The sequence below is a fragment of the Coregonus clupeaformis genome, chromosome 12, assembly GCF_020615455.1.
Source record: "Coregonus clupeaformis isolate EN_2021a chromosome 12, ASM2061545v1, whole genome shotgun sequence".
In the NCBI taxonomy this organism is placed as follows: domain Eukaryota; kingdom Metazoa; phylum Chordata; class Actinopteri; order Salmoniformes; family Salmonidae; genus Coregonus; species Coregonus clupeaformis.
The window spans coordinates 10471125-10486748 of record NC_059203.1 but is presented as its reverse complement, the minus strand read 5'-3'; the positions used below and the strand labels follow the sequence as shown (position 1 = coordinate 10486748).

Genomic DNA, 15624 nt, shown 5'->3' with positions numbered 1-15624 from the left:
CAGCCAGCCAACTGGCCACCTAGGGGTCTCTCAGCACCACCAAGTAGAGGGTCTGACAATTCTACCGTCAACCGTTGGGTAATGAGTGCCAGACAGCTGGCCGACTGACAGGCTCTGCTACTGTCCCCAGGAAAACTGTCCGAAAGGCATTCTGAGCTTTTCATCAATGTAAGCAGTTCTCTGGTCAACACACTCTGGGTTTGACTTTGAGGTGTATACAATGGCACCCTCTGCCTGTTTATTAATTAAACCATGGTTGATTTTATAACAAAATGTGACCTTATTCTGTATTTGATTAATATTGTTTGTCTATGTCCTCTACCAGGCTGAGTCTATAGCAGAATAACTCCACAAGGAATGTTATCTTATCCACAAAATTGACTCTGAGTGTAGTTTATGTACATTTTCAAAAGAGATATTCTGGATGCTCTCTCTACTAGTCTGATTAGAAGCAAGGAGAAATAGTTAATTGAACAAGTGTGGTTGCAGCAATGAACCTATAGATGTCAGTGTTTGTAAGGGAAATGAGACATTTACATCTCCACATAGAGAATACAGTCAAAAAATAATAATTGGAACTTGCTCTGATATTAAAATAATTTTCACACACCCCCCTCCACTCCAGTTTATCCTTGATAGACACACTTGAGAACAAGAAACAAAGAAATATTAAATGTATTGAATTATACTGTAATGTTGCAGTCTTTCTTGCTTTTGTCACTATTTGCATAAAGTAAAACACGCAATAAAACTGTGCAATAGAGCACAGTGTGTGAATGTGAGAGCATCAGATGACTCGATCGTGTGGACTGACGATGTCGATGAAGCCAACGCTCACTGTCCAAGAAAAAAGATTGCACTGAGCCCTCGCCAAAGGATGACGTGAGGAAGGTTGGGTTTAAACCGCACACACTGTACGTGAGATGCAAGTAAACTGATGAGAGTCCTGTCTTGAAGCCTACCACCGGCATTCAAACACCGAATGGAAACGTGAAGTATTTTGAAATGTGGCAAAATAAAATTATTGATGTTGAATTAGGAATGCGAGTTTAGAAAACACGTAGGCTAAATGTCCATTGATCAAATTAGAGAACTGTTTCAGCGTGATACATGAGAATCAAAATTGTCGCATCCTCAACGTTTTTGTTTTCGGTATATGGACATTGCGCGCTTCACAGCTGACCGTACCATTGTGGGACATTTTCCAACCCCAAAGGAAGGACACTGAATTCAGCAGATCCTTTATTCATTCAACACACCAGACAAATTATGACTGAGCCTTTCTACAGCTGAAGGTGAGTACCATACTAACATTGATAATTGCAACGCATGAGAACGAAATGGCAAAGTTGGGTTACTTTGCGCGCCCAGGACGCAGTGAAATGATAAGCGCGCGTCCAAAATAAATGAGCTACCGGTACATTCTTATTGTTCGAAATTTATTTACATACCGGTATATTATTTCAGGGTGTAGGCTATTCCAATGGTAACAATTCCGTAGAAGTAATGTGGAATAGAATTATAGGCTACTGTGATATAATCTCGTTTTCCCAGACATCGAGCAGCTGATGGGGACTTAACGCATGCAGCACGTATATGCTTCATGACTTATTTATATAGAGATAAAGTATCTGACTATCTGAAATATCACAGATTCTGATAAATTCCCTATGGAATCGCTCTTTAGTGGAACTGCAAAATCATGGACATATTTCTCTATAGAGGCATCATCAGGTATGATCATGAGAACACCAAGATAAACCTCTGTGGGAAATGGGTTTTTGAGGCAGGCACGTTACTTGATTGCCAACTGTCAGGGATTCTGGGTTAAGGCAGCAGCAGCACACACAACCTGAAGATCCTTTCATGAGACCTCATCATCATCATCATCTTCATCCTCATCCTCATCATCATCTTCATCTTAATCTTCATCATCATCATCATCATTCTCATCATCCTCCATGGGCATACATCAAAATGTGCGTCCTCATAGAGATAAAGGCATCAGGTACCACCAAACCAGTTGTGAAGAGAGTTATCTAATCCTACTGAGGGGTGTTTGGCCATTATCTGTAGTTGCCTGTAGTTTACTGTAGCTTCAGTACACATAGTCAGCCTTGGCACAGGACTGAGAGCAGAATCCATTGGGTTGATGGAGACAAAGCGCAAAGCGGAGAGGAGCTGGAGCCTAAACAGCCAGAGTAGATGCAGCTGCAATGCAAACTTCCACAATGCTGTTGACCAAGCTCATCTCATCTTTGTTCTGTGTGTGTGTTTGGGAGAGGTTTTGGATTTGGACTCTCCCAGTCAAGCAAACCAGATGGACCCAGGGCTCTCTGTGTTTCTGCTTATCTCACTGGCCAGTTGGACTGGCTTTTATTCAGATGGTCCCACCAGAGCTGTAAAGCTTCTCACAGAGGGAGATTGGCCTCTCTCTGTTTGCTCACTAATGCCAGGCCGCTACTTTATCAGTTGCCTGCTAATTTAATAATTTAAATGGGTCTTTATTTTAGTTCATTTTTTATTGCTATATTGTAATATAATGAGATTGCGTTTTCCTTTGGAGGTGACTCTGAATTGCTTTCTGTAATCTTCTGAACCTGATGAGATAATATGTAACATCTGTCATGGACTCTCGTTTTCATTGCCTCTCATCAGTCATGAGTTCTCTTCATATCTTTAGATTCAATGTTGCAGCACTGGCTAGTGTGTTCTTTACCGAGGTGTCATGATCCCCCTTTGAAAATGATTATTGATTTAAACAAAGATTATAGATAAATGGAGGCATGTTCAGTTCACTCACATATGATATATATTTAGTGTGGAGTGATAGCCTGAACAAATGTTGACATTATATAGCTATGGTTGTTGTGTGATCAAAACATCGTCAGGAGCAATGTGGGCCAGCGGCAATGCCCTGTACTCTAGTTGCAGTGGTAAATCAGGCAAATTAGTGTATGTAAGACAATTACACGGTGTGTGACTGCACAGCAGCTCACTACCCAGAGCTGGAAACTCCCCCGTTGCCCACAAAGACACTGATTAAACATAACTTCTCAGACGCTACAGCCTGAGGAGAAGAGCATATGTGAAAGAGGGAGTGTCACAAAGACAGGCAGGGAGAGACACAGAGTATTAGAGTAAGAAAGATAAATAAAATCCCCCAAATGAACAAACATTTCCTGTAGCTGTTGTACTCCCTCTTCTCCTCCCTCCTCCCTCAAGCACCTGTTTCTTTAGAGTCTGAGCCAGCATAGAGGTAAAAACACTGTACATGTATATTCAAAGTAGTGGAGAGTGTGGGAGGAGAGATACAGGTGGAGGGAAACAGGGAGCTCACCTGCCATATGGTACCTTTGGGAGGACACTGCATGCAGTGATTGCTATCTTGCAATATGGCACGACGCATCCAGATTGTTATCACTATTGTCAATGTAAATGCTGCTGTCACAGTGCTGTTGTACTGGATGTTCCCCTACAGGCTACTTACGTGTTGATTTGTATTCCCTGGCACTTTGTGATTGCATTGTGCCAGTGTAAATGCGTGAGCCTTTTACATATAAGGTGAGACCCACTGATGAATTAGTGAGAGGATGAGACCTACGGCGGTAATGATGGGACATTGAATAGATGAGCAGGGTTGATAACTAAGAGATAAGAGCAGAGATAAAGAGATATACAGTGGCTTGCGAAAGTATTCACCCCCCTTGGCATTTTTCCTATTTTGTTGCCTTACAACCTGGAATTAAAATAGATTTTTTGGGGGGTTTGTATCATTTTATTTATACAACATGCCTACCACTTTGAAGATGCAAAATATTTTTTATTGTGAAACACACAAGAAATAAGACAAAAAAACAGAAAACTTGAGCGTGCATAACTATTCACCCCCCCAAAGTCAATACTTTGTAGAGCCACCTTTTGCAGCAATCACAGCTGCAAGTCTCTTGGGGTATGTCTCTATAAACTTGGCACATCTAGCCACTGGTATCTTTGCCCATTATTCAAGGCAAAACCGCTCCAGCTCCTTCAAGTTGGATGGGTTCCGCTGGTGTACAGCAATCTTTAAGTCATACCACAGATTCTCAATTGGATTGAGGTCTGGGCTTTGACTAGGCCATTCCAAGACATTTAAATGTTTCCCCTTAAACCACTCAACTGTTGCTTTAGCAGTATGCTTAGGGTCATTGTCCTGCTGGAAGGTGAACCTCCATCCCAGTCTCAAATCTCTGGAAGACTGAAACGGGTTTCCCTCAATAATTTCCCTGTATTTAGCGCCATCCATCATTCCTTCAATTCTGACCAGTTTCCCAGTCCCTGCCGATGAAAAACATCCCCACAGCATGATGCTGCCACCACCATGCTTCACTGTGGGGATGGTGTTCTCAGGGTGATGAGAGGTGTTGGGTTTGCGCCAGACATAGCATTTTCCTTGATAGCCAAAAAGCTCAATTTGAGTCTCATCTGACCAGAGTACCTTCTTCCATATGTTTGGGGAGTCTCCCACATGCCTTTTGGCGAACACCAAATGTGTTTGCTTATTTCTTTCTTTAAGCAATGGCTTTTTTCTGGCCACTCTTCCGTAAAGCCCAGCTCTGTGGAGTGTACGGCTTAAAGTGATCCTATGGACAGATACTCCAATCTCCGCTGTGGAGCTTTGCAGCTTCTTCAGGGTTATCTTTGGTCTCTTTGTTGCCTCTCTGATTAATGCCCTCCTTGTCTGGTCCGTGAGTTTTGGTGGGCGGCCCTCTCTTGGCAGGTTTGTTGTGGTGCCATATTCTTTCAATTTTTTACTAATGGATTTAAATGGTGCTCCGTGGGATGTTCAAAGTTTCAGATATTTTTTTATAACCCAACCCTGATTTGTACTTCTCCACAACTTTGTCCCTGACCTGTTTGGAGAGCTCCTTGATCTTCATGGTGCCGCTTGCTTGGTGGTGCCCCTTGCTTTGTGGTGTTGCACTCTGGGGCCTTTCAGAACAGTTGTATAAATACTGAGATCATGTGACAGATCATGTGACACTTAGATTGCACATAGGTGGACTTTATTTAACTAGTTATGTGACTTCTGAAGGTAAATGGTTGCACCAGATCTTATTTAGGGGCTTCATAGCAAAGGAGGTGAATACACATGCACGCACCACTTTTCAGTTATTTATTTTGTAGAATTTTTTGAAACAAGTTATTTTTTTTATTTAACTTCACCAATTTTGACTATTTTGTGTATGTCCATTACATGAAATCCAAATAAAAATCCATTTAAATTACAGGTTGTAATGCAAGAAAATAGGAAAAACGCCAAGGGGGATGAATACTTTTGCAAGGCACTGTACAGGACTCTATGAGGGAACTTGGCAGTGTCGGACATGTAATGTGAGGAGGAAGCAATTACGCATTTAGGGGAACATGATTTGTGCAGCAAAGTCAGTCTCTTTTATTCGCTGTACCGTGCCCTTGACTCAGGCAGTAGTGCAGAGTTTCAATGTAGGGGCAGGATGGACCCTGCAGACCATGGGAAAAAGATAAGCTGATGCTTTTATTTGCAGAGCTCTGTGTGTGAGCCACCTCCTTGGCCTTATTTACACTTAGGATTAAATGTAGAATGGGTGTTGCCGGTGCACCGGAGACTCCAGAGAGGAAGTTGTGAATAGTAGACAGCATGTATTGTCTCTCCTCCTCTTCCCTGTTTGCTATGTTTCTCTCTGGGTTTCCAGTGATTTTTGTCAGCAGTGAAGGTAGCAGATGCTCTGTAATTCTTTGATCGTAATTATTCGTGCCAGCTACCTCCATCATTGGCGTCCTCCTCCCTACACAGCCATATGGCCAGTAGAGGGAAGCTGAGGAAACATACAGGCTTGGTCTGAATCAGTTATTATTTGCTTTGTGAGCGTGTCCATATAAGGGTGTGTGTGCATGTGTGAATTTGCCGCTTCATATGTTCCGTTCCACTGTGTATGTTATTTCCCCCTCATATACTGTACTCTGTACATGGAAGTCTACTGTCTATCAGTTAAGAGAGCAACATTATGCTGTTTCACTTTTCTATCCTGAATGATTGATGCCAACAAACCTTACACAGTATAGAAAACTACACAGTCATAACTGACTCTGAGACGAATATAGCTGATCTACATGGACAGTTAACTGTAGGGTGTCGTAACCTATACTAAAAAATTCACTCATGGCAGAAATAGACTGTCATATTGTACCAGTACAAAACTGTCTGAGTATCTAGCTGAGGGAACATATCCAAACAGAACTCTATAGATGTTCCTTGTCACTGTCCCAACCACACTGGAGAAGAGAGCTTGTGTTTCACTGGCCTTATTCCCTATTCCCGTCAGCTGTTATGCCAACAGGGCACTCGCAGCCTTACTCTTTCCCTTGTTCTTTTTCTAGTCACTACCGATGGGCGTGTTATAGCAGCGTACAGACGTGCTCTGGCTACAGCAGAACACAGCGGGCCTCTGTCTTTGACTGAATGCTGAATTATAGAAGACCTGGTATTGCACTTGGGCTGCACAGGTCACTTTGACTTTCCCCTTTGATTGTCATGATACAGTACATGCAACATGAGCGCTCCCTGATTCAAAAGCCTATTTCAGGTCACCATTAGCCAGTAGAGATCCACAGTGAAATCTACAGACAGAGCCCAGGGAAGATAATTCATGAATGAATCTGACTATGGCAATATTGGGATGCTCTATATTTCCATGCGGACCCAGAATGTCACGATTCAGACAGACGACCAGAGGACCACAATTGCGTCACACCAGAAAGTTTATTAAACTTAAGGGAAAAGGGAAGTAGGGAGTGAATGAAGGCTCCAGGGGTAACAGGGATCCCGTCCAATGCGCTGGGTCTGTGCCCCCCCCAGTGGCAGCGATGCGTCCTATGAAGCCGGTGGTGGGTGGTCCAGAAGTCCTGGGGGGGGGGAGACACAGACACAACAGGGCGGAATGAAACCAGACAGCAGTACAGTTCAAGGGAAATCCAAAATACGTAGTAGCAAGGCAGAAGGCTGGTCAGAGTTACCGGGATTGAAGAGTAGTCAGGAGTCGTAATGGCAGAAGCAGGTCTGGATCTCCTGAGGCAGAAGAGTATCCAAAAAACAGGCAGGTCCGGGTCACAAAACCAGGGTGAGCCAGAAGCGCGAGCAAACAGGTTCCGGGTGTGAGCTTTGCAGACGATCTGACACCGGAGAGCTGAAAGACAGGGCCTTAAATACTGGGAGAGGTAGTGGGTAATGCAGCGCAGCTGGCAGAGTAATTAGAGCAGAGCAGAGCAGGGACAGGTGGAGCTAGTTAGGCTGAGTAGAGAGAGTGGTGAGCAGAGTGGAAGAAAATTAAGGTGGTAACCCGGTGGAGTGAGAGGCTCATGACAGAACCCCCCAAGGGGACGGCCCCAGAAGTCCCAAGAGCAACACCACGCCGGGCGGGAGGAGGAGCCGGAGGAGGGCTAGAACTCCTCCGAACGGTCCGAGTGAACGTCCTCATCCTCGGAGGAAGCCGGAGGGCCGTGGTCGGGAGATGGGACAGGTCCCGAGACAGGATCAGGCACAGGACAGGAAGCCGAGCGGGCAGGACGGTTAGGGACCCCTCTGGGGCGGCCCCTACGGATTGCAGGTTGATCAGGATGCCGTTGGTGGAAAGCGGTGATGAGAGTCCTATCCACAATCCGACTAGCTGGCACCCAGGTCCTTTCCTCAGGTCCATAGCCCTCCCAGTCAATGAGGTACTGGAGACCCCCTACCCCTCCGTCTGGACCGAAGCAGGCGGCGGACGGTGTAAACCAGACCACCATCGACGAGCCGTGGAGGAGGAGGACAAGGCGCAGCAGGGACCAGCGGACTCTCATGGATGGGCTTAATCTTAGACACATGGAAAGTGGGGTGCACCCTCAGGGAATTAGGCAGTTGGAGCCGGACAGCAGTTGGGCTAATCACTCTTATGATAGGAAATGGGCCAATGAACCGAGGTGCCAGCTTCTGCGACTCCACCCTGAGTGGCAGGTTCTTCGATGACAACCACACCCTTTGACCAACATGGTAGGTGGGAGCAGGAATTCTCCGACGGTTGGCCCCGGTAGTGTAGCTGGCAATGGATCTGAGGAGTGTGGCTCGGGCTTGTGACCAGGTGCGGCGACATCGACGGGCAAAAGCAAGTGCAGATGGGCAAGTAACCTCCTCTTCCTGGCTGGCAAATAGAGGAGGCTGGTATCCATAAACACATTGGAAAGGGGACATACCGATGGCAGAGCAGGTCAGAGAATTGTGTGCGTACTCCACCCATGTCAATTGCTGCGACCAGGAGTGGGGGTTGCGTGAAGTCATGCATCGCAGTGCCTTCTCGAGCTCCTGATTAGCCCGCTCTGACTGCCCATTGGATTGGGGATGGAATCCGGAAGTCAGACTGACTGTGGCTCCCAGCAGGTGACAGAACTCCTTCCAAAAAGCGGAGGAGAATTGTGGACCACGGTCAGAAACTACATCCCTTGGCAGTCCGTGGATCCGGAAGACGTGTTCCAGGACCACCTGGGCGGTCTCCTTGGCGGTTGGGAGCTTGGGGAGGGGGAATGAAGTGTGCCATCTTGCTGAAACGGTCAACTATGGTGAGAATGACGGTCATGCCACTTGAAGGGGGCAGCCCCGTGACAAAGTCAAGGGCGATGTGAGACCAGGGACGTCTGGGCACAGGCAGGGGCTGCAGCAATCCGGCTGGGGGCTGGCAGGACGACTTGTGTTGGTTGCAGATGGGGCAGGCTTGGACGAATTCCCGTACATCCTTCCTCAGAGAGGGCCACCAGAACCTCTGGGCGAGCAGGTTGTCAAGTGCGGGTGGAGCCAGGGTGACAAGCTAGGCGGGAGTCATGTCCCCACTGAATGACCTGGGACCTCAGGTCTTCGGGGGACAAAAAGGCGGTCAGCTGGGCAAGTGCTGGGACCTGGCTGGTTACGGAGAGCCTCCAGCACCTGTTCCTCAACAGCCCAGGTCAGAGCTGCAACGATGCAGGGACTTGGCAGAATCGACACAGGGTCCTTGGAGGGTCAGGAGCGGAGTTAGTAGGTACTGGCCGAGGGGGTAGTGCGGCAGCAAGCAGGCAGGTTCGGTGGCAGTCCTCTCCCCACTCCCTGATCACCCCGGTCACCCAGTCGAGCTGAGGGTTGTGCCGGGCGGAGCCATGGGTAACCCAGGATGAGGGGTTGGCCTGGAGAGGGGAGCAGGTGAAACTGGATAGTTTCTTGATGGTTTCCCGGACAGACCCATCGAGACCGGGGTCGTGACATGAGTGACCGATCCGAGTAAGTGTCCGTCCAGTGCCCGGGCAGGAATAGGAGGTGTCAAATGGAGGTTCTCCAGTCCCAGTTGGCGTGCCAGCTTGATGTCCATTATGTTGGCTTCGGCGCCAGAATCCACCAGAGCAGCCAGGGTGTGAGTTGAGTCAGAGAGGCGGAGGTGAACTTGCAGCAGGGGTTTGCGGTCGGAGGACTGGATGGTCATTGAACTCAACCGGACTCCCCCTATGCCCGGTGAGCTTCGGCCCTTTAAAGGGCAGGTTACCACACGATGTCCATCACCTCCACAATAGAGGCAGAGGTTTGAGGTGAGCGTCGCTGGCGCTCTGCAGGAGTGAGAGAGGCTCGCCCAATCTCCATAGGCTCAGACTGATCAAGCTGACCTGGGTGAGTGGCAGTAGATGACAGGAGCCCAGTCGGATCTCTCCGAATGCCGGTAGTAGGTGGACCTTGGCGCCCCCCTCTCACGACGGCACGGGTCTGTATCCTTCTGTCGATCCTGACAGTCAGTGCGATGGCTTCATCAAGAGTGGAAGGCAGTTCATGGGAAACCAACTCGTCCTTGATATAGTCAGCCAAACTATGGAAGAACGCGTCCACCAACGATGGTGTGTTCCAAGAACTTCGTCTAGCCAGGGTTCGGAAGTCGATGGAATGGTCTGCGACTGTACGTCTGCCTTGTCGAATACTGAACAGTTCACGAGACGCCTCTGCGGTTGGTGAATCCAGGTCAAACACCTTCAGCATCTCCTCAGCAAACAGGTCGAAGGTTGCACATGCGGGGGTTTGACGTTCGAACTCTGCTGTTCCCCAGAGTCGAGCTCGGCCCGTCAGGTGAGTGATGGCATACCCAACTTTAGCCCCTCCGTGGCGAAGGTCCTTGGCTGCAAGGAGAACTGAAGTCGGCAGCTAGTCAGGAATGGCCGGACCTGGGTGAATCGCCGTTGAACCGCTCGGGGTTTCCAATCTTGGGTTCCGAGCAGCGGCTGCAATGACCGGGGCAGGTAACTCGGGGGCAGGGCTGGTGGGCAGACTGGCTGGGGTCAGGTTGGTGAGGAGTTGAATGATCATGGCGCAGTTGTTGTTGCTGCTGCTGGGACTGCTGCTGGTGCTGCTGGAACTGCTGATGCTGTTGGTGGCCGACCTGAAGCAGAGAGGTGATGTCGCCGCTCATGCGGCCTAGCTCTCTCTCAGTGTGTTCCAGGCGTAGCATGGCGGTGGGTTGCTCAGGTTCTTCGGTTTCCATGTCGGGGGAAGTGTGCGCTGAGTCCATGATGGTCAGATCGCACTGTCACGATTCAGACAGACGACCAGAGGACCACAATTGCGTCACACCAGAAAGTTTATTAAACTTAAGGGAAAAGGGAAGTAGGGAGTGAATGAAGGCTCCAGGGGTAACAGGGATCCCGTCCAATGCGCTGGGTCTGTGCCCCCCAGTGGCAGCGATGCGTCCTATGAAGCCGGTGGTGGGTGGTCCAGAAGTCCTGGGGGGGGGGAGACACAGACACAACAGGGCGGAATGAAACCAGACAGCAGTACAGTTCAAGGGAAATCCAAAATACGTAGTAGCAAGGCAGAAGGCTGGTCAGAGTTACCGGGATTGAAGAGTAGTCAGGAGTCGTAATGGCAGAAGCAGGTCTGGATCTCCTGAGGCAGAAGAGTATCCAAAAAACAGGCAGGTCCGGGGTCACAAAACCAGGGTGAGCCAGAAGCGCGAGCAAACAGGTTCCGGGTGTGAGCTTTGCAGACGATCTGACACCGGAGAGCTGAAAGACAGGGCCTTAAATACTGGGAGAGGTAGTGGGTAATGCAGCGCAGCTGGCAGAGTAATTAGAGCAGAGCAGAGCAGGGACAGGTGGAGCTAGTTAGGCTGAGTAGAGAGAGTGGTGAGCAGAGTGGAAGAAAATTAAGGTGGTAACCCGGTGGAGTGAGAGGCTCATGACACAGAATTCTGCTGTGTTGCAGAAATGTCTGTTTTATCGCTGCGCATAATGCCATGCATTGTCAGAGGTCACTGATTGTGTTTTGGCAATACGCTTGAAGAGATTCCTTTCCCAAACCTTGGTTCACCACCCTGTGGTTTTTATGAGCGTAACATTCTGGATTGATAGAGTGCTGTTTTATGGTTCCCCATAGACATCCTCTGCTACCCTGCCATCATTTTTAATGCTTGGTCTCTAAAGCTACCAATCGGAGAATTGTACACTAAACAATGCAATTGATATAAAAATACATTTAATTACAATTATTTTATTTATAACATCAAACAATCCAACAAACTATACTATCAAATAAAATTATGAATAGCCTGAATTTATTTGAAGAAAGATATGGTCACTAAATGGTAGAATTCACTGCTTGTAGGCCTATCCAATAATAACAGTATTAAGTGGTTTAAATGAACATCCATATGTCATTATAGCCATTTTAGGGCTGAATGTGGGTTTGTAAGAAGACCAATAAAAGCAGAATCCATAGCCCTGGGCCTGGCTCTCCAATGAGAACACAAATAAGACACGGAGGAGAGATCACAAAACATTTATTTGACCCCACAGGTCCCATGTGATTAAATCTGACATTCATTTAAAAGTCATCGTTAACAAAGACGGCATTTTCATGTCCTAATTCCTCTACCCCTCACTGTAGGTACCAGTGTCAGCCTCCGGCTATGGCTCTCTGGTTCGCTCTCCCCCCATCTCCACAACGTATGACCTACTTCTGTCTCCGCATCATTGTAAACAGATCTACTAATTGCCTTCATTTATTCATTTGGAAGTCAAGTTCTGTTGGGGCTGGCGCCCTCCCAGTTCATTCATGTGTAACGTGTACAATTATCCCCTCCCCCCATGACTCATCCACATGAATTTGTGGCAGACCCCACGACAAAGGTATCCTATTAGGCTTTGTGATTTAGCCAATGATTAAATGAGTGCCATTTTGAGGAGTGTGAGACATTTTCGCAGTGTCCCATTGTGACCGGCCTAGAAGCGACCTAGAAGTGTGGCACGTGACAATATACCGAACAGAATGCATTGACAAGCTCTAGAAGGAATGAAGATATTTTTATGGGTATATGGCTTTGTAAAGTTTTTGTCAATGCCCCTGATATATTCCACACTAAAACCTAGAAGTGTGGAACATTGATGTACAGCAATTATCTGGAGGCAGTGCAGGTTTGATATGACTAGATCACATACAGATGTTGATTTGATCACTCTTTTGTTGCTGAGAATTGTCCTTTTGTTGCTAAGAAATGTAGATGTAGTTTTGTGATTTACATAAATTCACTGAAAACCCAGTTATATTAACAGTATTGCACTTTTCATGTAGCCTACTATTGACCAGCTAATAGCCTAACCATCGATCAAGCAACATTATGGCCTAAACCTGTTCAAATCCTGTTGCTGCAGGATTATTTTGCTGTGAAAATATAGGTCAAATTAAGATCCTATATCTGTACACTATTGTCCCTGTGCCTCCATACTGTGTTATTACTCTGTTTTGTCCAGCCTGATCAGACTAGGCCACAAGAGACACAGTTTTCATCACATCTGATGAAATAACACAACTCTATTGTTGACTCAGTGTGAGAACATTGTGTCTGTCCTGCAGCCTGAAAGTTGGTGTCAGAGTCTGACTGATTCCAATCTTCTCACATGTTATCAGCCTGTACCCAGCAGGAGCCTCAGAGGCTGCTGCAAATGGAACGCATTGGGCCACACTGAGCCATAAAGTACAATAAGCACTGTGCATGAAGTGCACAAAGGGGGAGAACATTTTAGTTCATGTTTATGTATGGTTACAGACGGTTACCCTCCAATGAATCACACATAATAAGACACTGCAGAGTTTATGCCAGAATGTTACCCCAATGCAGGCTGAAAACATAGGCACAGCCCTGTGGATCTTGGTGGGGGTCTTAAGGTCAAATTAAACATGGTGGCATGGAATTTTGACTCTGATTGGTGCCCGCCACCGTAGCCAGAGGCCTGAGCATGTTCTTCTATGAGTGTGTGTGAATGAGTCACGTCTGGGGCTGAGGATGGGGTTGGCAGGAGCGTGTCTGACTGGCGAGGCAGTGTATTCAGCAGGGAGGGCTGCAGCCAGCAAGATGCTCTCTCTATAATCTAGGGTAAACAGAGCAAGCAGCATTACTGCACGCCTCAGACGTGACTGAATTGAGAAGAAAATAAATGGATGGGCTGCTGTTACTTCCTGCTTCTGACCCACCTTGTTATGTTTGGCTTGATCTTCACAACACTGAATTAACCTCTGTAGGTCTCTGTATTGTGGAACAAAAATTGAGGGAGTACCTATAATTTTGCACAGACACAGGCACAATACTTGAGGCGCAACTAACATCTTAATGCAAATTATGTTGAGGTTCATAACACTGAAGTTTTTCATATGATTTTGGATTGGAATGACTTAAAATAAAATAATGGATTTCCCAAACCACTGAACACAGCAAGGTGGTCTCCCATGATATTGTAAACTGAGAGCTTAATATAGAGTTTGAAATTGGGTCTACTCCTTGGGGGATAAAAATGATTAGCAACAATCCATTTGCTTGCGCAATCTGTTAATGGAATTCATTCTCTGCATGTACAACAATTAAATGCTGCATAGAGACAAACCAGATTACCCTGAAGCCATCATAAAACAGAGCTACGGCTCACACCTGTGTGTGAATCATGTCACAGGGCCCAGAGACTCACTAGGCTAAGGCTACTCATTATATTTCACTACAAAGGCCAACTAAATACAGTATGTTATTATATCAGTATAGAAACTAGATCAGGAATGTCTCAGAGTTAGGGTTGCAAAATTCCGGGAACTTTCAATAAATTCCCTGGTTTTCCAGATATCCTGGTTGGAGGATTCCAGATTTCTTGCTTATTACCTCCTTATTCCGGAAATCCTCCAAACGGGATTTTGGGAAAACCAGGGAATTTATTGAATGTTCCAGGAATTTTCCAACCCTACTCAGAGTCTGCATCATGCAGATGTGAGAGAGGGATTGTAAGGAGAAGGACGTGATACTTTTGTTCAAATCAAAGGAGAAGGAATGGCTAGGGAAGGAATGCTTGGTAGAGCTACAGTAGCCAAGGCTCTGATAGTAGCTATTCCAGTCAGCATCTCTTGCTCTCCCTCCCAGGGGCCACAGGATTGACCTTTTATGTGGATCCTGCACAGCACAGCCTTCCAGGGCAATGATGACACGTTTTATTTTTATCTGGATATACAGAGTTTTGACATTTTCCTTGTAACATCCAGCCTTAAATTTGTAGTACTACAACCGAGTATCTGCATGATGACAACAGAACAGGGCAGCAATGCCTGTGCCAGTATGTACACAGTGCACAAAACATTAAGAACACCATCCTAATATTGAGTTGCGCCCCCGACCCCCATTTGCCCTCAGAACAGCCTCAATTCGTTGGAGCATGGATATCTCCAAGGTGTCTAAAGCGTTCCACAGGGATGCTGGCCCATGTTGACTCCAATGCTTCCCACAGTTGTGTCAAGATGGCTGGATGTCCTTTGGGTGGTGGACCATTCTTGATACACATGGGAAACTTTTGAACCTGAAAAACCCAGCAGCGTTGCAGTTCTTGACACAAACCGGTGTGCCTGGCACCTACTACCACACCCCGTTCACTTAAAACTTTTGTCTTGCCAATTCACCCTCTGAATGTCACACATACACAATCCATGTCTCAGTTGTCTCAAGGCTTAAAAGTCCTTTCCTCCCCTTCATCTACACCACAGGAGGCTGCTAAGGGGAGGACGGCTCATAATAATGGCTGGAATGGAGCAAATGGAATGGTATCAAACATATGGAAATCATGTGTTTGATGAGTTTGATTACCATTCCATTGATTATATTCCAGCCATTACTCTGAGCCCATCCTCCCCAATTAAGGTACCACCAACCTCCTGTGATCTACGCCGATTTAATTGGATTTAACAATTGACATCAATAAGGGATCATAGCTTTCACCTGGATTCACCTGGTCAGTCTGCGTCATGGAAAGAGCAGGTGTGCCTAATGTTTTGTACACTCAGTGTATAATTCTCATCAGTTTGAGAGTGAGTATATAATAGGATATGTGTTGTATGTTGTAGAGAACAGGGAGATTATACACACAGAGTGTCTGTTTGCCAAAGGGACCAGAGGAAAAAGGGACACTCCAGTGATTTCCCCCCTGAAGTCTTTGAGGCAGGGACAGATGGAGAGGAGATGCTGGAGTGGAGCTGGAGAAAACCCAGACACCACCGTGTCAGTCCCCCTGTCCTGTCTGTCCTCCCCATCCCTGGCTCCTACA

General features: G+C 46.8%; 1 protein-coding gene across 2 annotated transcripts in view; it reads left to right on the top strand.

Moving 5' to 3' along the window:
- The first annotated feature begins 818 nt into the window (after positions 1 to 818).
- The window catches only part of LOC121577740 (plexin-A2), a 64258-nt gene continuing 49452 nt past the window's right edge, over positions 819 to 15624 (top strand). For both annotated transcript variants that reach the window (XM_041891588.2, XM_041891589.2), the window contains exon 1: positions 819 to 1295. The gene's annotated coding sequence lies outside the window, so the exon portion shown is untranslated. The remainder of the gene's footprint in view (positions 1296 to 15624) is intronic.